The sequence below is a fragment of the Solanum lycopersicum genome, chromosome 1, assembly GCF_036512215.1.
Source record: "Solanum lycopersicum chromosome 1, SLM_r2.1".
In the NCBI taxonomy this organism is placed as follows: domain Eukaryota; kingdom Viridiplantae; phylum Streptophyta; class Magnoliopsida; order Solanales; family Solanaceae; genus Solanum; species Solanum lycopersicum.
Window position 1 is genome coordinate 62333440 of NC_090800.1, and position 24146 is coordinate 62357585.

Genomic DNA, 24146 nt, shown 5'->3' on the forward strand with positions numbered 1-24146 from the left:
TTATAATGTAAGGTTAAAAATAACATTTCATCAAGTAAAGAAAGGGAGATTCGATTATCCAAAGAGTTAAGTAAAACTCATAACTAGAAACAAGCTTCCATAATGTTTGAGTCAACTCAAAAAGATGTAAAGAAAAAAGTTGAGCAAAGCATCGCTAGACTAGCAATGAGCTTGTACCAGCACATGTAAGTCTCATGAGATGAGGCTACCACCAAGGTGGATAAGTAGTCTCCGTATGTCTCTTAGTCTTCGAACTATGTTGCAAGCATAGGAACTAGCCAGTGGATTCCACCTAAGCAAGCTAGGTATGATTTCACTTTGGCCGGTTATTCCACTTCTTTTCGGAGTGGGGAAGAAACCGGATTTCATGTTTAGCTCATATGATCTATGTCGGTTAAATGCTTAAAGAAAGTATTCGGTTAACTTTAGCCGTGAACCACCTCTTTCCAGTGTGTGGAGAACACTTGACTTGGTTTCACTTTAGCCAGTGAACCACCCCTTTTTGGGGCAGGCACTGGATTGCATATTAGCTCGCATGATCTAGATTCACTTGGATTGGTGCATCACCCCTTTTCGGTGTGGGGCAGACACTAGATTTCATGTTAGCTCACATGATCTTAATTCTAAAATTTCCTTAAGAAAGCAAGAAAGAAAAAAGAAGAGATGTATGTTCAAAGTGAGCTAAGAAAGTAAGAGGCTAAGAATATCAATCGTTAGTGTTTGATAAGAATGAAGTTTTCAACAAATAATGGGCAAAGCCAATAATGATTTCTTTTATCATGAAAATGGGCATAGCCAAATAAAAATGGCTTATAATGACTTCTTATATTATGCCAATAAAGGGGAGTAAAATGTAATGGATAATCAATGCTCCATGATCTCCCTAATATGAAAAATGATGAAGTAAGTGGCGTAGCCAATAAAGATTGGCTTATAAAGTGTTCCTGCCCAACGAATCTAGAATGAAAAGAATAACTTGTTGTAAGGATAGCCAAATCATTTCCTAAGTCTTTGGATTACTTACTTGATTCATTTTAGGTATGGGACTACAATGAATCATTGTAATTGTATGTAAAGCATAGGATCAAAGGAGATCATTGAACTACATAACAAGAAGAAGAAAAAGACTGGAAAAAAAACTAAGTATCAAAAGGGGGCTTTCGGGTTTGGGGCATTAAATTTAAAAAATTTCGCTCGAGTTGTTCTAAAATTATGTTGATGATTCTAAGGTCTTTTATTCATATAGAAAATGAGTTGTGTGCTTTAAATGCATTAAAATACGTCATATTTATACCACAATTCACAAATAACGAATTAGGAAAGTCTAGTGATGTCACTTTCCAAAAATGGCATGTTGTTATAGGAAGAATTTTCCTTGATCATGCATAGTCCTTATGTGTATGTGTGCATACACCCATACTTAGTAAAAATGTGTACTAACCCTATACTATTGTTATCTTTATAGGTGCAGGTCAGAGACAAGGTTAAAGATTCATCGAAGCTGTTTGGATTGTCGATCTCCAAACTTTGGTAGGTCCTCTTGATGTTAGAGGATGCTACACTTATCTATCTAGCTTAGTACTTTAGACATAGCTAGTGAATTTTGTCCCTAGCGTTTCTTTTCAGACGTTTATTTCGAAGTTTTGTACTAAGGCCGTTTTGACAAACTATTACATTATATATTAATCTTTTGATTTGAATTAATTCATCAATTGTAGATGGTTGTTTTGATTTGAGCTTAGTAGAATATTAATCTATATAGAAAATATATGAAGTCTATGTATACTTCATTATGTTTTTGAAGTTTTAAATTTTCCACAAATTAAACTATTTGAATATGATGAAAGCTAAGAAGAGGCTTGTCTGCGACCTCTGGGAGGTTAACGACGCCGATTGCATTCGGATACCTGAATTCGGGTGTGACAATTAAAAACAAAAGTAGAGTTCAAACAAATAGGATTCAGTTGTAGTGAGTTGTTCCCGTTGTCAAGAAAATAAAGATCTCCTGATTCTCTAGCAGTGCCAATCATCTTCCCCGAGACCTTTTCTAGAAATTCACACGAAGAGTATTATGAAGTGTAAGAGATGGTGATAGTTTAGTAGTTCCTTTTCCAGCAATCACAAAGAAGGAATCATTAGCTATCCTGATTTTATTATTCCCTGCACAAGGAGTGTAAGTAGAGAAAAAACGGGAACTTCTAGTCATATGTGGTCACTAGCTCCAGAATCTATGATACAAGAATCTATTTGGTTGGAATTGACACTAAGAAAAGCAGATGATACAGTGCCTATTTCAGCTAAAGAACAGGAAAGATTATAAGAATTTGTTGCATTAGGAAGATATTGTGGAGATTGAAGGAGTTTGTGCAGAATTTCCAATTGTTCCCTTGTAAATGGAGACGTTTCTGGAGAAGGTAGATGCCCTTGATCAAAATTAGTTGTTTGGAGGGCCTGCGCGTTTTGAAATTGAAAGCCACGATTATCAACTCCCTTTTTCTTCCAGTTTACTGGTTTCCCATGAATCTCCCAACACGTTTCACTGGTATGCCAATATTTTTGCAATGATCACACCGTGGATTTTTGTTTTTGTTCTCTCCATTCTTCACTGTTACAAGAGCTGAAAAATTCAACATTTAAATTAGGTTTTAACACAACTTTCCTCCTAGTTTCCTCTCTCCCAACTTCAGAAAAGGTTTTACGAAGAGAGGGCAGAGGATTTTTTCCTAGGATTCGCGACCTGACCTCGGCAAACTCTCGATTTAATCCTGCTAAAAAAAGGTAAACTCTCACTTTCTTCCCTTTTTTTTGCTTTTACACTATCCACACAACACTCCCATTCATCATTGTAACACTGGTCTAACTCCTGCCACAAGGACACCATTTCATTATAATATGTAGTACTACATTCTCATCCTGCTTAGCTTGCCATAGTTTAATTTTTAACTCAAAAGTTTGTGAGGCATCTTCTACATCAGAATATGTCCATAACGGCTTCCCACACATCTTTAGGCATGGGTAAAAAGATATAAGATTTACCTATGACTGGTTCCATGGAATTTATTAACCAAGCAATCACGAGTGAATTCTCTAATCTCCAGGAGTTCATCTTTGGATCTCCAACTTCCGGCTTTTTCATTTCTCCAATCAGATTTCCCAGCTTTCCATGCCTATCGATTACAAGCTTTACGGATTGTGTACGTTCCAGATAGTTCTTCCCATTTAATCGATGAGAAGTTAACTGGAAGGGCATGTGAGAAGTATTGCCTCCTAGTGTCATTAGATTTTCTGCAGTAGCTTCTAGAGAAGAGTTTTTGTCTTCTGTTGATGTTTCAGAAAGGCGCTCTTCTTGAAAGGTTGTTTTATCCATATAATATTAGGTTATTTCATCCCGCTCTGATACCATGAAAGTTTAGATACTGCAAATGTATATTTTATTCATAATATTTGTACAGTATTTGTAGGAGAACAAAGTAAAGATTAATTAAACTAAACAATCCCTAATTCTTAGGAAATTCTTGAATCAAGGGATTTCATCTAAATTATTTTCCTAGAATAATATATTCTAATACTATATTTACACAAATCTGCCAGCTTTATTTGTGGATCAGATTATTATCAAATCTGTCAGCTCAATGGTGGAGCAAATTATAACTAAATCTGTTAACTCAATCAACACATCATATGTGATTAAACTGGTCTACTTTCATAAGATGCATATGTTTCAAAAACTGTAAAGAGGAAATACAGCTGTTTTACATCAAAATTGTAGACATCAGAAGTAGAAAGTCATTATAAAATATGAAGGTGTCTGGATGTACAGGCAGAATCAAAAAGCACTTACCCAAGGAACTCTGAAAGCCCACCAATTCCTGCGAACATGAATGGTTGAGGTCCTTCTCTTTCAAGATCCTAATCCAAATTGTATTTAAACGTCTCTATGAACTTGTATTTTGGAAAGATGCATATTTATTAAAAGCAAAACAGAAAAAATAAGATGTGTTTGAACCTCCTCTTCAGCAGCTTCTAGACCACCTTGAACCCAGAAAATGTTGTTGTAACCAGCATTGTGTAGAACTTGACAAGTCGCAATGGACCTGCCTGATAAAAAGGGCTCCGCATAAGTAGTTAGGAAAGAAAATCAGCAGGTTCATTATGAGCATAAGAACCTTTAAGTGCCTAATCTCTCTGACCATGGACCTACTAAGAGCATGAGATGCTTACTACCTCAGAAAGTGATACTCAGCCATCTAGATATATTAAAATTCTCCTACTGTTCCTACTAATATGCAAGAAAACAGTCAAGTGTCATGCTACACAGAAAAATTGTCAGACTACTAATGTGGTTTTGATCCTTTCGGTGATGCCAAAAGTCGTATGATATAAGATTTTATCTTGTTTCCATTTTATTTATTATTCCTAATGTATCAGATAATTGCTCAATGAATATTCATGTTCAACAACATTGAAAAATCTAGATTCTCATAATTTAGTTTGAGTGCTAATCTTGGATCACCATGGAGATGCATGAACCTCCACTTCCTTTGCAACAGAAGTGTACTGATAGACATCACCTGGAATGTTCCGTAATTACTTGTATTCAGCCACTGGAGTGCAGAATTTTACTTCATAGAAGAGAATCTGAAATGTAGCTAATAGACAGATAAATTCACCTCAATCCCTTCTGGCATGCCACAATAAGATCTGTATCTTTGGCAAATTTCTCCTCAACATTTGATAAGAATTCTCTGTAGAAGATATTAGTTTATTATTTATAGTCAAAATATGGAACTCACATGAAAAAATAAATTTAATATTATATAGAAGGGGGGCTGTTTATAGCATACTTGTTGTAAGAAAGAGCAGGGACACCACTCCACCAACCTCCTATTAAGAAGAAGATACTAGTGATCAGAAGCAGAGAATGTATTATGACAATCAGAAGACGTGTATATATTTTATTTACAAAGTTATTCCATTTAGACAACATCATGGAATCTTTCTTCTTTTCTTTTGAAGATTTCTACAAAGAAGAAAAGGCTTCTTGTATTTCTGTATGAATTTACATCCCATGAGAACGTGTTCTTATAAAATAAGTCCTACCGCAAAATAAGGAAAAAAATATTGCATAATCAATACATTATCAATTACTCCTAAAATTAAGCAGGGAAATCAATAATTCAACACTCAAGGGTCATATAAAGCCCTCGTCCTCCACTTCTTACTTTTAATCTCTAGATCCATTACCTAGAGCATATGTTGGGTAGTAAGATATTCACTCGGGATAACTTAAGAGTTCTTACATGTTCTATATCTCTTCCAAAGGAGAAGGTAATTGATTTGAGTCCTTGTCACCATACTATGAAACGTCCTCCTTCTAAAACCTTGTGTTAGATATCACCAACACAAAAGCATTGCACAATCCAAAAGAGACAATCCTCCGTCGTTTTTATCCCCAAAACCAAAATCGCCATGCATGTCATCCTAGCTCCAATGATAAAGAAAACAAGGGAATGCCATATGTAATCTAGCGGAAGAAGTTATCAGTATATTCATGAATATACAAGGTACTTATAGAATTACAAAGAACCCTATAAAAGGAAATAAATCAAAACAAACCCTACAATGAGCCTTGTAGGGTTCATGGCCCTCAATCTTGTTGGGTGTGATCCACAATGAGGTTTGACGGGTTGTGGTCCTATTCACGGTCTCTGCCCCCTATGTATGTATAGTCTATTTAAGTTTTTTTTTATGATTCTATATAATATTATGGTGATATACTTTATTCTTTATTTACTTCCCTTTTTATCATTAACTTTGTGTTTTAGGTTGTATTGTGTTGGTGGGATAAAAAAATGCCATCAAACATATTTTTTGATTCGTGACATTATTTTCAACTATGTATGAATGCATGTCAACTATTTTGTAGTATCATTTTTTTCTATTTATGGTAGGGAGACATTTGATGACATCATATAGGTAATATTATGTAATGAACATGTGATTTTGAAGTGGTCTTGTTCATTATGCTATGTGGTTGTTGATGAATGTTTGTTATTACTAATTGGCCTTGGTACTATGCTGGTACACTACAATGAATGACGCAGGTACTATATTGGTAAACTAACTATGTATGCTCCACACACTAACAACTAGAGTTTGGGTTCCGTGAGAGTTTCATGTATGTGATTTTTAGTTCCTTGAGAGAACCCGATGTTTGCAGTATGATCATGTGAGATATGTAGTTATATATTATTTGGACCAAATATTATTCTTTCATGATATATGACTCAGAGTCTATGTGGTTTATAATAGTTCTTATGTTAGACATTGTTCTATGTTACTATATTGTAGTGACCATTTACATTCGTAGGTAAGGCCATGTTATCCCACTAGTACTCTATGGTTTGTGTGCCGGCAGTTAACATGTTTTTTTCATGTTGAGTAAACAACATCTTTCAGCGGTTATATCGAGACCTATGTGTAAAGATATCTAATTTCAAGTTCAAGGGAGAGCTCCATTGTAACGATCCATTTGATCATTTTATATATTAGAGCTTTTTAATTCACAAAATACACTTTTGATATAATTTAAATGGATATTTTGGACCATTCATAAATACAATTATAAAATTAATGGGGTAGTTTAACAAATTATTTAGTTGGTGATTAAATAAAGTAACTTTAAAATTAATAGTGGGTGACTTTTATCATTTTTTTATATAATTAGTCAGATATATTTATTAGGGTATTAAACAATCTGTAGAGAAAAGGAAAAGGAGAGAAGCGGAGAACAACAAAAACCTTACATGAGGCGTGAGGAGGTGGTTGTGCCGTCAGGTAAGTCTTCAACTAGCCGCCTTGTTTTCTACACATATTGAATGTTGGGTGGGGTCGTAATTATACCATTACATATACTACTTAGTGTGCTGTTATGGCAAAATGAATAATAAGAAAATGAAAGTCTTAGGGGATAATTAATGATAACAAATCACTAGAAAATAATGGATTAATATAAGGGTATTATCGTGTGCATACAAAGATTCATTCCTTTCTGTAGTCAAAGCTAAAAGGCAATATTATGTATAGTACCAACATAATTTAATTCATGTATTAGTCATATAATATATCAATTAAATGAGGAATAAGGGAAAAAAGGGATATGGACAAACTTTACACGGTGAATGGTTGAACACACAAAAAAATTGAGGTTCTGTTAATATTTTGGGTAAGAGAATATTGGGGAGATAAATTAGGATCCTAACAAATAAAGTTGGAGAGGTTAGGTTGTTTTAACTATTAAAGAAGGTTATATGTGTGTGTAATTGGATAGTGAGTACAAGCATGATATATGACGGTTTGTATGTGATTTGTGTCCATAAAAGTTATTGCAAGCAGTAGGGTATGGAGTTTATTGATATTATTATTTAATCATCAATTTGCATTAAAAATAATACTTATAATTAGATAGAAATTGAATCGAATGCATGGTATGCTACTAGTGCTTTCGTAACCTGTAATTTTAGATTCTTAATATTTTTCTTTAGTTATCATATTATAAATGATATTTAGATATATTGAAATATATAATGAAATATTACGTATATTGAATTATTTAAATTTCATTAAAGTTATGTTAAATTAGAGGAATAAAGATTTACCCTTAGGTTTGAACTTTAGTGAATTGATTATAGAATTAGGCGAGTTTTGAGTTTAGAATAGACATAGAATAATATGAGTGTCCATAGACTAGTTAACTTACAAATTACGCATATGTGATAGATTGGAAAGGTTCAAAGGCATTGAGGAAGGAAAATAATCGAAGAAGTGGTCTACTTGAATTCGATTCTCCGGTGGAGGTAGGTTATGGTTTATGCTATTTGATAGTAAACTCTTAGTAGTGATTGATGTGCAGCTAATGATATAATGAAGTTTTCTATGTACTTGATTGTGTGGTTGTGTGGCTTGGTTGTGTTTTTTTTATTGGTCTTAAATCTTTAGACCGTGAAATTTATAATCTTGAACCCTGTCTACTGAAGAGATGCCTTAAATAAAGAAGGCTCAATGAAATATTATTAACGAATGGAATAGTGGTGATATTAAATGATAAGTTAATGATATTCTTGGATCGGAGTGTCTTATTCTGACACGATATTTTTGGATCGGAGTGTCACGTTCCGACACGGTATTCTTGAATATGAGTTTCACGTTCTGACACGTTATTCTTGGATCGGAGTGTCACATTACGACACGGTAATATTAAAGTAAAAACATGTTGAATTAATGGAAGGTACTCAATCCCAAGGAACTCAACTCCCAAAATGGTTTGATTTGGAGGCATGAGTCCTCATGCATGATCTTGATATCATTGACTTATTACGAGCTTACTTTAATGTTGTTGATACTTGTTCATGTTGTTTGTTGTTTATCACCAGTTAAGTGCTATAGTTGAGTTCATACTATTATTTATTGTATATTAGTTCCTATTTTGGGTTGACCGATTATATCTACTTAGTACATGTTGTCCCCGTACTGAGTGCTACTTGTGTTTTTTTCTTTGTTTTTCTTTTATGAAATGCAGCTATTGTTCCTAAAACTTCAGATTTTCCTCAGCTCTAGCCAGCCTCCCGCATATCAAGCTCCAGGGCGAGCTATTCATTCAACCTCGTGTTGGATTCTTTCGGTCATGACATGATGTCCTATACTTTCAGACACATACCATTTTATTCATTTATTTTGGTGTCTTTGATACTCTTAGACTTAGTAATTAGAGATTAGATGTCCTTATTGTGATGACTTTCAGGTTTTGGGAAACGATAGTTAATAAATTATGGAGCTTCCGCAATATTTTGTTATTCGCAGTTGAATTATTGGTACATGTTGAGATTTGAATTTCTTGGTTCGTCAACCTAGGTAATTAAGTGTTGATGTCACTCACGACTTGTTTGGGATCGTGACAAACATGATATCGGAGCGTTAGGTTCGTTGGTCTCATCACACAATGACAAGTCTGGTAGAGTCTTGAGGAACGGTATGGGGACGCCTTTACTTTTCTTCGAGAGGCTATAGGACTTTCGAAAAACTCTATTCTTTCTTTCTTTTGTGCTATTACTTGGATCCAATTGGTATGTAGGTGATATAAATTTGTATCTGAACTTCTTCACTCTATTTAACATATGGTTAGTACTAAAGTATTAAAAGTTGAAATAGCAACACTTGGAAAAAAAGAAGAAGAAGAATATGTCCTGGAAAATGAATATATTTTCTCGATCAACTATAGGACCTCTAATGTCTAGTAATCAACATGATTTGTTTTTAAGTTCATAAAGTTGAATCTTCATGGTTATTGATTTTGAATATGTTTATGCTTCCATTATTGATTGTTTTGAGCTGCTTCATAAAATGAATATAGTGGAAAGACTCAGTGTTAAGTTTGTGACATACTAGTTTTGATGATACGTAAAATGCGGTAATAGTCTCATGTTGAGTGGCGATTTGTAAAGAAACTACCTATAACTTAAGGCAACATTTTTCTAGCATATTCATGAAGAATTATATACCCTAGACTTGAGGGATAGGAGGAGATATGAGTTATGGAATAGCAAGAGGTATATATTGCACCAGTTATGGTCAAAATCTCTACTACTATCCATAGTTGAGTGTATATCAGAAAGGGTCATCAATTCTTACTTGGATAGAGTTTTGAGGTGTATTTCCGTTGTTATTGACTTGATCTAAGAAGTAAAGCAAATTTCTTGGGCTAGAGAGAGAATAAATTCGACAATGTTTTACAGTTATTAAATGGGTAAAAATGTATGGGCTATTTGGGTTTGATATTCTTGATAACATGATGTGTTCTAGTAATGAATTTAACGACCTTTGATGGTACTAATATTACGTGGAAACGAATACATCTATTGTCAAGTGTGAATACTAACTACATAAGGATTTACTAGTGGCATGACATGTTTAAATAATGAGATTCAGTGTTGCTTTCACATTTGAGAAACCAACTAGTTTATTACTACGGGTGTTTGAATTGAGCATTATTATAAAGAAAATTTAATTGGAGGATCTTTGGTACAATATTAATACATTTAAGTTGTGAAATGTATCTTTAAGCATCTGAATGAGGACTGGTGATTTTATCTCAAGCTTCAAAGGGTAGACATATACTAGAATGACAAACTTATAGGGAAAGAAACTCCTAGTGAGTATACTTGGGTGAAGTAAATTGAAGATTTTAGCAATAAAGTGCATATAAAATTGGGTTAGTCCCTTTAATTTGATTGGTATACCTAAGTTTAAGGTGTCAGATCGAGGAAAAGGTTCACTTCATAGTGATTAAAAGGGTTAACTTAACATGATGTAAGAAAAACGAATCGTGAGAAATTGCAATTGGGATGAAATTATATGATTAGGATTTGTTGGTTAAATAAATTTTGTATGTAATAAAGACTTGCGAGTATCTAAGGTTGTGATTTTCTATAAGTTAGTGAGTAATGTGGGTCTATGGCAAGTTTTAGGAGATGTTGGTGCACCACGAATAGAATTTAAAGAAGCTAGAGTCGTAATTAAAACAAGATAAAATTTGTGGGATGTGTAGCCTTTAGAAATAGGTGAGGATATAATATTTTCTCTGATTGGAAGGACTAAAAATGAATTTTCGAACGGGTTGAGAATTGGGTACACAAATGTTTTGTTTGATATGATTTGTTTTGGTTATGATAAATATGTTATAGGTTCGTCAAATTGGTTAAAAACTAGAGCACAAGACTTGAGAAAAAAGTGTACATACGTACAACTCGAGTGTGACGATAAGTTCTTTTGTGGTTTTAAGTTTAGTAGTGCATACTATTGAAATTTTAGCGAAGGACATGGTAAGATCTATGAAGAGGCAAACAATGATAAGTTAAGATACATGAATTCCTAAAAATCATCAAGGTATGAGCTAATGTTGATTGATAAGGGCATTGTGCTAAACAGTTAGACTTACAATTCAAATTTTCATTATAAGTATGCATTCTTGGTGATATGTTTTTTCAAGGTAAGAATTTGTAAGGTAATAATGATTGATTGCATCGAATATCGAACATTTGAAAGGACTTACATATGATTGGAGTCGTAGAGTTTTTTTTATTGTTAAAGGATCTAAGAAAGAAATTCCTCAAAGTTTTGATTTAGAGTCGGAAGTAAAACATCATGGGTTATTAGTAAAAGGATAAGATCGGTAAATGAGCTATAAAAAAAATAATGTGATATATTGAAGGGTCGAAATATATATAATTTTACATCATGAGAAGAATTTGAGAAAGGTGAAGGAATAAGACCCCTCGTATTTTTCATGAAATGCTTAAATAGAAAGAGAGAACACTATAGTTTGAATATGTATTTGATAAAAATACTTTGATACTAATGATGATTTGGGAGTAAAGTAGATGATTGATGTGGTTATGATGTTTTGTTAGTATTGAGAGTGTTGACTTCAGTGGATATTGGGTTTGATAAATCAAGTATATACGTGCAATCATAATAGACAAAATTGATGGTTGTGGGTAGCTAGAAAATTATATAAATTGAGTCAGATAAATCAAAATGTTTGATATGGGCACTATGGAAGGAGTATCTGGAGTTATTCCACCTTGGTTATTTTCTATAAGACATATTTAGTGTTGTCTTGGTGTAGTTATAGTATTTGAGTAATTCTACATGTACCACCTTGCTTGTGAGAATATATAGGAGTGCTATCATGAAAATTTATAGTTTTTCGATAGACTTAAAATTTATCTCATCATCGTATTATGTTTTGGCTATGTGTGATGGAATGTGTTAAGGTTTGTTTGTAATATCTACTAATATAACACTTTGACAATGTTGTAAGAGGTTATATGTGTTTGGGTGTATCGCTCCATGGGTGGTTGCTTGATCATTTTCTTCTATGGGTTGGATAAGTTTGGTTCCCTTGATGAGTACCTGGTGACTAAAGATTAAGTTTTTATAACTTAAGCTCGTGGAAAGTTATGTTGTGAGAAGACAATACTGATAAGATCTATGATGGTGTGTGCACTATGAGTGTGTGGTGGTTGTTTCAAGTTCACTACTAAATTTAGCCAATATTCATTAAGGATTTTTATCATAGTTATAATAGATAACATTGGTCCTGATGGTTGCGCCAAGGTCTAGTTGAAGAATCGGTCAGTTGAAGAGTCAATTTGGGAATAGCTTTATTGTTAGTTGAGTTCACATACCACAACAATTATCATTAGATTATTGAGATGACTCTATTTGGGGCATTGTATGAGAGGATATGTAGATACTTTTTATATGAACTTAGTAATAATATTTTGAAGGAATTGTTGAGAAAACTACCTTTTCTTACCCTCGCATTCTTTTGATCTTTCGAGGACAAACGATGGATAAATTTGTATCAAATGTAATGATCCATTTGATCATTTTATATATTACACTTTTGAATAATTTAAAAGGATATTTTAGACTGTTCATAACTAAAATTATAAAATTAATGGGATAGTTTAATAAATTATTTAATTGGTGGTTAAAGAAAGTAACTTTAAAATTAATAGTGGGTGACTTTTATCACTTTGTTTTTTTATATAATTAGTCAAATATATTAATTAAGGTATTAAACAATCTGTAGAGAAAAAGAAAAGGAGAGAAGCGGAGAACAACAAAAACCTTACATGAGGAGTGAGGAGGCGGCTGTGCCGTCAGGTAAGTCTTCAACTAGCCGCCTTGTTTTCTACACATATTGAATGTTGGATGGGGGCTTAATTATACCATTACATATACTACTTAGTGTCATGTTATGGCAAAATGAATAATCAGAAAATGAGAGTCTAAGGGGATAATTAATGATAACAAATCACTAGAAAATGATGGATTAGTATAAGTGTATTATCGTGTGCATACAAAGATACATTCCTTTCTGTAGTCAAAGCTAAAAAGGAATATTATGTATAGTACAAATATAATTTAATTCATGTATTAGTCATTATATTAATTAAATGAGGAAGAAGGGAATAAAGGGATATTGGCAAACTTTAGACGGTGAATGGTTGAACACACAAAAAATTGAGGTTCTGTTAATATTTTGGGTTAGAGAATATTGGGGAGACAAATTAGGATACGAACAAATAAAGTTGGAGAGGTTAGGTTGTTGTAACTATTAGAGAAGGTTATATATGTGTGTAATTGGATAGTGAGCATAAGGATGATATATGACGGTTTGTATATGATTTGTGTCCATAAAAGTTATTGCAAGCAGTAGGCTATGGAGTTTATTGATACTATTATTTAATTATCAGTTTGTATTAAAATTAATACTTATAATTAGATAGAAATTGAATTGAATGCATGGTATGCTACTAGTGCTTTCGTAACCTGTAATTTTAGATTCTTAATATTTTTCTTTAGTTATCATATTATAAACGATATTTTGATATATTGAAATAGATAATGAAATATTATGTATATTGAATTATTTAATTTCCATTAAAGTTATGTTAAATTAAAGGAATAAATATTTACCCTTAGGTTTGAACTTTAGTGAATTGATTATAGAATTAGACGAGTTTTGAGTTTAGAATAGACATAGAATAATATGAGTGTCTATAGACTCGTTAACTTACAAATTACGCATATGTGATAGATTGGAAAGGTTCAAAGGCATTGAGGAAGGAAAATCATTGAAGAAGTGGTCTATTTGAATTCGATTCTACGGTGGAGGTATGTTATGGTTTATGCTATTTGATAGTAAACTCTTAATAGTGATTGATATGCTGTGAATGATATTGTGAAGTTTTGTATGTACTTGATTGTGTGGTTGTGTGTCTTGGTTTTGTTTTATTTATTAGTCTTAAATCCTGAGACCGTGGAATTTATAATCTTGAACCCTCTCTATTAAAGTGATGCCTTTAATAAAGAAGGCTCAATGAAATATTTTTAACGATTGGAATAGTGGTGATATTAAATGATAAATTAATGATATTCTTGGATCGGAGTGTCACGTTCCGACACGGTATTTTTAGATCGCAGTGTCACGTTCCGACACGGTATTCTTGGATCGAAGTGTCACCTTTCGACACGTCATTCTTGGATCGGAGTTTCACATTCCGACACGGTAATATTAAAGGAAAAATATGTTGAATTAATGGAAGGTACTCAATCTCAAAGAACTCAACTCCCAAAATGGTTTGATTTGGAGGCATGAGTCCTCATGTGTAATGTTGTTGATACTTGTTCATGTTGTTTGTTGTTTATCACCTTTGAAGTGCTATAGTTGAGTTCATACTATTATTTATTGTATATTAGTTCCTATTTTGGATTGGCCGATGATACCTACTCAGTACATGTTGCCCCCGTACTCAGTCCTACTTGTGTTTTTCTTTTATGAAATGCAGCGACTATACCTATAACTTCATATTTTCCTCAGCTCTAGCCAGCCTCCCGCATATTAAGCTCCAGGACGAGCTATTCATTCAAGCTCGTGTTGGATTCTTTCGGTCATGACATGATGTCCTATACTTTCAGACACATACTATTTTATTCATTTATTTTGTTGTCTTTGATACTCTTAGACTTAGTAATTAAAGATTAGATTTCCTTGTTGTGATGACTTTCAGATTTTGGAGGATGATAGTTAATAAATTTTGGCGCTTCCGCAATATTTTGTTATTCACAGTTGAATTATTGGTACATGTTGAGATTTGAATTTCTTGGTTCGCCTACCTAGGTAGTTAGGTGTGCATGTCAATCACGACTTGTTTTGGGTCGGTACATCCATCTTTCAGGCTACCATGGATTCTTCTACATCTTTTTATCCATTTCTTCAGGCATAGAATTCTCGGTCTTAGTTTATGTTCAGTTTCGGGGTTACATCCCAAGTTTAACTATTCATAGTTTTAGTACGATGACTTTGAGTTTTTGGGGCAATTTCAGTATCACAATTGTTTTAATTATCTAATTTTAATTATGAGGATTCATTTCTCTAGTACTTAATGATTTTCTTTATTTTTATGCTAAGACTTGATTTTATTAATATAGTGTTGGTTGGTTCGGGTTAGTCTTTTATTCTCCAACAAAGTTGATTAATGTTGGTGTCACTCATGATTTTCTAAGTTGTGACAATATCATCCTCGTTAGGATGATATGATTTCATTTAAAAGTAATAAGAAATTAAATTTATATATACATCTAAAATTAAAACAACTAAATTTAATATTTTTGTACTAAAATTTAATTGAGGTTTTATCATACATGATACGAGGATAGTAAATTAATATGTCATGGTATGAAAACTAAGACATCTATTGAGAGAAATAATTTTTTATAGGACATAAAGTTATAGTTGGATGACTTAATAGGAAAAACAATTAAAAATAATTATAGTGAAATATTTTCCATAGTTGAATGACTATTAAGGAGATTATCTCAAACACACACAAAAACCATTCAAAAGGAAGCTTACATTGACTTGCCTTTAGCTCTACTAACCAAAAAAGTGTTCAAAGGAAAAAAATGTAAAAACACTACGCGCGTGTGTATATATATATATATATATAGCTAGTTCTTTTCACCTCACTTTGCCTTCTCCTCCTTTTGTGTTTATTCTATCAAAACAAGATACTTAATCTAGTTAAACGACTACAAAAAACGTTGAGGTTTACACTTATGCCTTGTTAATTTCATTGATCTATTTGTATGTGTGTATATACATATATCTTTTCTTATCAAATTATCTAGAATCTTTTTATTTGATAACTAATCCAATGAATCTTGAGAGATTCATGATTACAATAAATCGAATTTCGATTTTTTTATGGATCTAAGTTTTTCATATTTGTTTTACCTCTTTTTACATAACCATATATTTTTATTTTAAGAATGCAAGTTCTAGTAAAGGAGATTTTTTATCTTATGTTTGACCATTGAAAGAGAAATAAATATGGTTATAGGTGAAAATTAATTTAAATTGTAATAGATTTAGAGGTTGTGAGCGCCTTTAAAAATTTTCTTAAAAAGAGAGACTATAAAAATTTATTTTTTTCAAAATTTATAGTTTTTTCCCAAAGAAAGTTTGATTAAGGCTTTCTTTTTGTATAACACATCCAATTTACTTGGTAAATTATTTGAGATGCATGACCACAACGATAATTATTGTTGTTACTGATTGTATATATTGATAAAAACATCTTTTTCTTTGACTTTTTTGTGTGGGTATTCTAGCACTTTCATTATGTTCTTATGATATTACTTGACACATAAATATAATTTTCTAGAAGCTACAAGGTTTCATCCTTCTATAAAAACTGTTTCTATTACTTCACAAAATATTTCTATCTTACAAAAGATCTTTCTATGTTTTTTTCCCTACTAGAATATCAATAATCAGCACAAAGTTTGTGGGAACGAAGATGCAATGTTAACGAATGATTTAGAGGTAAGTTTTTGAATAATATCTCTACTTATACGGTGTTTAATTTTTCCTTATAAGCCATATGCAATATATTTTGATAGATGCATGAACAACGTTTTTATGATAATTGTGTTATAAAAGAAAATCAAATGTTCTTCTCTATACATAAAATATTTAATCATTTCATAACAACAACATATAAATACTTAGACAAATTTAAATAAGTTAAATATTTGAAGTTAGTTTTTGTTGATGATTGTAGTAATTGATTATGGTGGTAGTTGATGTTGGTAATGATTGTAAATGATAAACAATGATGATGATGATTGATAAAGATGGAGTATGGTGTTAGTAGTGAATGGTTTGAATAAATGAACTATAATATTTCTAGAAACCTTTAAACATACATGTTAACTATATGACATTCAGTTATCTAATCATTTATGCCTATCCAGACTCAATAAATGGTTGTATCATAACAAAATTTAGTTGATTATTAAGGTTCAAGCCTATAAACATAGAGATTTAATAGTTTATGTATGAAAGATTAAAATATAAATCTTTATTAATGCGAACATATGAGACATAAATACAAATACTTACTAGTAGATATCACCCATACACATATTTTTCTATATTGTGCAATATCATCAGTTAAATATGCCTTATCTAAAAAAATGAGAAGTCCTCATAGAAAACCTTCTTTCTTGAACTATTTAATACCTCTGTTTTTCATCGTCTCAACCTATGACATGACCAAACTATCTCAAATAATTATTTCATATTTTAACATTTTTTAAAGTATGCATACATGTTTTTAGATAGGCAGGATTATGATAATAATAATAACTAGATAGAATCATTTAACAAATCACTGCAACGAATAACATAGTAGTTTTCCAGTCTGAAATATTTATCACTTGCACAAGTCAAATGGATTTAAATTTTTCATGATTTTCCTTTTTAATCTAGTCATTTCATTTCATTTTTTCAATTTAAGTATGTAATTTCCTATAAATCTAAGTCAAAATAGATGAGATCGACCCTCTTAGATTTGACCAAACTACATGAGAAATAATTGTTACAATGTGAGGATTCATTTAATATGCAATAGAGTTTGTAGTGAAATTTAACAATTTCATTAAACACAGAAACTTTAAAAATTAATTTGACCTAAAAATATTTAACTTTTTCGGATAGATCAAAATTGAACTTAGGATGATTTTTTGTCACAACTTCAATGATTTTAGTAAAGCTTAAGATATGCAAGACCACAACCATCATTGATCTTGTTACATAATGTATACTATTGAAGAATACACTTTTTCTTAAGTTATTTATTTTTTAGTATTGTATCACTTCGATTTAGTTCTTAAAATATTATATGAAATATAGTAAGTGAGTAGTTCACATTTTTTGTAAACCATCTTCATCACTTCATACAAGTTTTTAATTTACAATAGTTTTAATTGTATTTTTCATATTTGCAACTTGGATAAGGATAAAAAGTACAAAGTTGGAGATATAGATGCAACATTGATGGACGTTTTCATATCTTTACTTGAACCTCAACAATCAAAAGTTGATGTTGTTGAGGTAAGCTTTAGAAATCCAATTACAACGTATTAGTTTTCGTCCTTTTGAGATATGCACAAAAATATTTTGACGGGGTCTACACTAGATAAGATATCACTTGTCCTTAGGGTTCTGGGTAGATTATGAATCGCAGTCAAAGCAGGAGACCAGCTACATGTTCCTATAGGATAAAACTATTTATCTTGTATTTAGTAATCTTAAGATTTGCATGACCACGACCATTATGTATCTTCTTACAAAGTGCATACGATTGATGAAAATTCATCATTTTATTTTATATATTGAGTATTCTATCTATTAGATTATGTTCTTAATATGTTACTTGATACATCCACGTAAATAAGTATCAAGCAAGCAATTTTTATCTCTTTTAGAAATCCTTCCACTATTTCACACAATTTTTTGTTTTACTAAATATTAACTATTTTTTCATATTGTCTTTTAGAATATGGATATGCAACGTAAAGCATGTCATGATAAGGATTCAATATTAATGGAAGTTCCAATTATCACACATGATGAATCAAAAGTCGATGTTCTAGAGATAACCCTTTTAAAAAGCTGTCTAATTTTTATGGATTCTTGAATAACTTTTAATGTTGATTGTATGATGAAATAAAGAACAATATTCTTCTCTATATCTAAAACACGACTTGTATCACAACAATATTATTTAAATATGTCATATATCTAACAATACGTTAAATATATACTTTTTCCGTTTCAATTTATATGATGTATTTTAATTAGACATAAATATGGAAAGGCTTTGATATATATGTTCCAAACTAAACCTTAAAAATATGAAGTTTTAAACAGAAGAGTACCTTTATGAATATTTTGCCGAATAAGGAAACCAACATGGTAATAGGTAAATAGTCTAATTAAAAATTTCCAAAATAAGTACATATGTTATCTTTTTAAAATGATAAAAGAAAATATGTATATAAAATATAACACATGGAGTATATGATTGACAATATTTCAAATAATAATTTTAAAGGTTATTTAATAAGTCTAAATTATATTCTCTTTTTGTGCCTTTTCTTAGTTAAGTTCTACATTCATGTAACAATAATAGGTTTTTCAAGATAATTTAAATTCATATGATATTATTTACTTTGGTGAGAATATTGTCGACTAACTACCTCACAATCACCAAAAATTAATTGAGAAGAAAAAATAATACAAGGATTTAACAAGCATTTGCTAAGCCTAATCCTATCAGAAGAAAGCAAAGAGGTTTTCCACTATGAAAGAAAAGAAGAAGTGTTTTCCTTGCATTCTTCTCAACCCTTTAGGACTATATTTTGTTGTGTACCATGCTTTATAATTTCCAACTGTATCTCTATATATAAATTCTAGTTCTCCCGATCCTATAAAGAAAAGGTTCTCCAAATTCTAGAAGGACAATATATTTCTTTTTCAAATCTATTTGTACGAAAAGTCTTCTAAACCAAAAGGGATTATGCGTATCCTAAAATATGTCAACAAAAAATTCAACACACAATGAATAATTATTATAAAATTTATGTCTACAATGCATGAAGATTTTAATTTTGAGAATGAATTTTTATTCAAGTGTTAAAAATATATAAATATTTCAAATTCAAACCATACATGACTTAGAAATTACTATAGTATGACCTCGGTACACAACCTGTGTGGCTATGAAGGAAATAAAACATCTACCCTTAATTATAATTACCATGTATGAAAGTCTTTTGAATCCATTATAGACATACAATAAATATTAGATTCATTAACAACCATGTTAGGTGAAATGATACTACTACATCAAGTTCAAACTTTATCTCTACATGAAATTTGAATTTTTATATTTTATTTTTGGCTCATAAATATAAAACTACAGTATGTTATGAAAACTATAAAAAGTAACCAAATTCTTTATTTTTACAATCATAGCAAATAAGAAAAAGTTCATGACAAAAAAAAAATACACTATACAAAAGTTATTTTAAAAATACAATATTTATTGATCAAACTTTCATTTTATTCAATGAAAAGGTAACATTAATAATGAATTGTAGTAAACTTTAATTTTTTTCAAGTACTCTTTAATAAATTTACCATGGTCAATATAATTAGTAATTATATCATCATGATCACGTTTGTAAATATTTCACCAGTTCTTTCATATTCTCGCAAATAATTATATGGTTATATAATTCCTTTTGATATATAAAATATAACTTTTTGAGTCAATTTTTTTATTTGAAAAATCTTAAATCATGATACTAAATTCTCAAAGCAAGTTTTTTTTTTTGGAGAATTTGAGATTTCATCTCATAATTTAAATCACGAGATGAAATCACTTATACAAATGCTTATTTTCATTTAATAATTAAAAATTACAAGACCAAATTGCATGCCTAAACGCCTAAAAACTAAACATGGTAAATTTGATGAAAATTGAACAAACATTGAATTGACATAAAGCACTCAACTTACTATTATTACTCTCGTCAATCTACGTTATAGATAAATATATTAAAATATAAATTAGTTTGTGTAACCATTTAAACAATAATATCTTTCAAGAATAGAAAGTAAATTTTTTTAATTATGTGAAGATGCTAGAAAAGTTATTATGAAGTTTAAGTTTCTCAAGAAAATTATTTCCCTTGTTATTGAAATCATAAGACTTATGGAAAAACCTCTGTTTCTTTATCTTTGATATTCTACAACTTCAATTAATGTCATATTATCTGCTAGAAAATGGATAAGCACCATAAAGTTGATCGTAGAAATGCAATAATGGCTATCCCCATAACTTCTATTGCACCACAAGGTCGTATCTCATTGGTAAGCTTTGAAAATTTATCTCTATTGTTTAACATACTTATTATAAGGTGTTTACATTTTTTCTGTTAAGACATGTACACAAATTTTTTGATCTACTTGGTAATAACTCTTTTATTCCATATTTTCTTCTAGAAAATGGATAAGCATCACAAAATTGATCGTACAGACACATTGTAAGGGGTGTGTATGTGTGTGTGTGTGTGTCCGTGTGTGTGCGTGTGCGTGTGCGTGTACATGTGCGTGTGCGTGTGCGTGTGCGTGTGTGTGCGCGTGTGTGTGTGTGCGTGTGCGTGTGCGTGTGCGTGTGCGTGTGTGTGTGTGTGTGTCTATGTCTGTGTCTGTGTGTCTGTGTGTGTGTGTCTGTGTGTGTGTCTGTGTGTGTGTGTGTGTGTCTATTTGTGTGTGTGCGTGCGTGTGTGTGCGTGTGTGTGTGTGTGTGTGTGTGTGTGTGTGATAGAAGTGGAAGAAACACACTTTATAGTATTGTGTTGATCTTCTATAATATATGATATTGATGCTCCAATACATTGTGTACCACTTGATGACAAAATGATGAAACTCCCCACTTTGTCTAGATAATTACCTTTTCAGAATTGATATTGGGTAAATTCAATTTCATAAGTATTTTTTTGGTTGCAGAATGAGATTGTACAAAAAAGTATGAACTACATGCATACGCATACATTTGAACAAAGATGACAAAATTGGATCATCAATAATATTTCTCGTCCAGGTGGCTTAATAATAGATTATGTAAGTTTTCTTTTGATTAATCTGCATGTTTCCCTACCAACAAAACTGATTATGTATATTTTGATGAGTTTGCAAAAAAAATTAAATAATTATTGATAAACAAGTCTACCTTCATTTGGAGACGAACACAATGTTTTGATCTTTGATAGAAGTGTATAAATTTGTTGTCTATGGGGATGTTCCTGAAATAACAAAGAAATCAGGAGAAAATGAAGAAACATCTCAGGTTAGCTCAAAAACAATATATTAGAACACATAGCACAGACTCTACTCACCCAATATTGGACTAGTCTACGGGCTGGTGAGACTATTCTATTACAGATTGATAGACATTGACTCTTTTATACGTTATCATCAATGATTCAATTTGCAGGTGAAACTGTAACGACCTGTTTAGTCGTTTTGAGCAGCAGATTTTATTTCTGGAAAAACTAGCTGGGACGATGGAACCCACGACGGACCGTCATGGGCACAACGGACCGTCGAGGTGTGTCGTTCCAAAATACTTAGAATTCTGAAAATTGGGTACTGAAATCGACTATCTGAACTTCGTGACGAAAGTGTATGAGGAACCGTCACAGGGTCTTAAATAAAAAGTGAGTCTCTGAACTCTGTGATGGAGCAGCAGGATGGTCCATCGCAGGCACAACGGCCCGTCACAGGCACGACGGCCCGTCACAGGCTGCGTAATCCCAGGCGAGGTCGGATTTCTTTAAATGTTTTAAGGGATGTTTTGGACTATTCCTGCTATAATTAAAAATTTAGTGGGTTAATGTTAATAATTTAACTACTTGAGGGTTAAAAGAGATAACCTTGAATTAATTAAATGGGTTAATTCACCATCTTTTATACTTAATTATATGCTAATTAGGGTAAAAGAAAGAGGGTTTGAATAAGAAAAAGAAAAGAACAGAAAGAGAGAGAAAGAGGGGATCGAAAGAGAAAGAGGAGAAACGGGAAGAAGAACAAAGCTTTGGGAAATTGCTTGCTTGACAAAAATTCTTCAGTGGAGTTAGGTTATGGATTTTATACTATTCGTAGTTAACTCTTAATAGCAAATGATATGTGTTGGGTTGTATTGTAAAGTCATCTATATGCTAAATTGTATGCTTGCATGAATGTGATTATATAATTGTGATGAAATAAGCATGATGAAACTATTGAATCCCAAATCTTGAAAAACCCTTGTTAATAATGATGTCGTGGTAAAAAAGAAGGCTTGATGAATTAATAGAATTAGGGGATCGGGTGTCACGATCCGACACGTAGAATTAGGGGATCGGGTATCACGAACCGACACGTAGAATTAGGGGATCGGGTGTCACGAACCGACAAGTAGAATTAGGGGATCGGGTGTCACGAACCGACACGTAGAATTAGGGGATCGGGTGTCACGAACCGACACGTAGAATTAGGGGATCGGGTTTCACGAACCGACACGTAGAATTAGGGGATCGAGTGTCACGAACCGACACATAGAATTAGGGGATCGGGTGTCACGAACCGACACGTAGAACTAGGGGATCGGAGTGTCACGTACCGACATAAGAATAAAGGTGATGAATCTCGAAAGATGTTAATATGCTCAATCTAATGAACCTAATTCCCAAATGAGTATGGTATTGAGGCTTGAGTCCTCATGTGTGAACTTGGCGGTACTTATTAACGATCATAATACTTGTTGTTGCTACATGTTGAGTAATGTAGTTTATTTTATATTATTACTTGATATATATTATTTTATATTTTGAGTTGGCCGATGATATCTACTCAGTACCCGTGTTTTGTACTGACCCCTACTTGTATGTTTCTTTCCTTGTTATTTGTGGAGTGCAGCAAACGTGCCGTCGTCTTCAACTCAACCGCAACTCTAGCCAGTCTTCATTACACCGAATTTCAGGGTGAGCTAATGCTTCTAGCTTGGACTGGATCGTCCTCTTCATGTCTTGATGCCTTGAAGTTCCGGCATGGACTAGCTTTTTATGTATTTTAGCTTCTTAGATACTCTTAGATTAGTAATTTGAGGATAGATGTTCTTGTGATGATGACTTCCAGATTTTGGGGATAATAATAAATGTTTGAGTTTTAGAAGTTATTTGATTTATTTTGTTAATGAGTTTTTAAGTCTTCCGCAATGTTTTAGTTCATTATGTTTGAAATGATGGGGTTAGATTGGTTGGTTCGCTCACATAGGAGGATAAATGTGGGTGCCACTCACGGCTCGATTTGGGTCGTGACAAACTTGGTATCAGAGCATTAGGTTTGTTGGTCTCATCACACAAGAACGAGTCTAGTAGACTCTTAAGGAACGGTAGGGGGACACCTTTACTTTTCTTTGAGAGGCTATAAGACTTTTAGGAAAATACCATTCTTTCTTTTTTTCTTTCTTTCGTGCTATTACTTGGATCCAATTGGTATCTAGGTGATACAAATTGAAATCTGACCATCTTTCACTCTATTTCACAGATGGTTAGAACTAGAGCAACGACTGCGCCAACACAAACATCGGCAAGACAAGAAACGTCTGAGCCAGCCACTG

The 24146-nt window shown here is 32.1% G+C and overlaps 1 long non-coding RNA gene across 5 annotated transcripts; it reads left to right on the top strand.

Moving 5' to 3' along the window:
• The first annotated feature begins 6735 nt into the window (after positions 1-6735).
• LOC112940730 (uncharacterized) lies at positions 6736-23666 on the top strand. Of its 5 annotated transcripts, XR_011213696.1 has the most exons (8): positions 6736-6837; positions 7780-7856; positions 12656-12729; positions 13667-13743; positions 16394-16456; positions 20765-20854; positions 21494-21607; positions 23444-23666. It is a non-coding gene; the product is annotated as an uncharacterized lncRNA (long non-coding RNA). The 5 variants fall into 5 exon arrangements; XR_011213697.1 differs by lacking the exon at positions 20765-20854; XR_011213695.1 differs by lacking the exons at positions 20765-20854; positions 21494-21607; positions 23444-23666 and adding an exon at positions 18474-18695.
• The last annotated feature ends 480 nt before the right edge of the window (positions 23667-24146 follow it).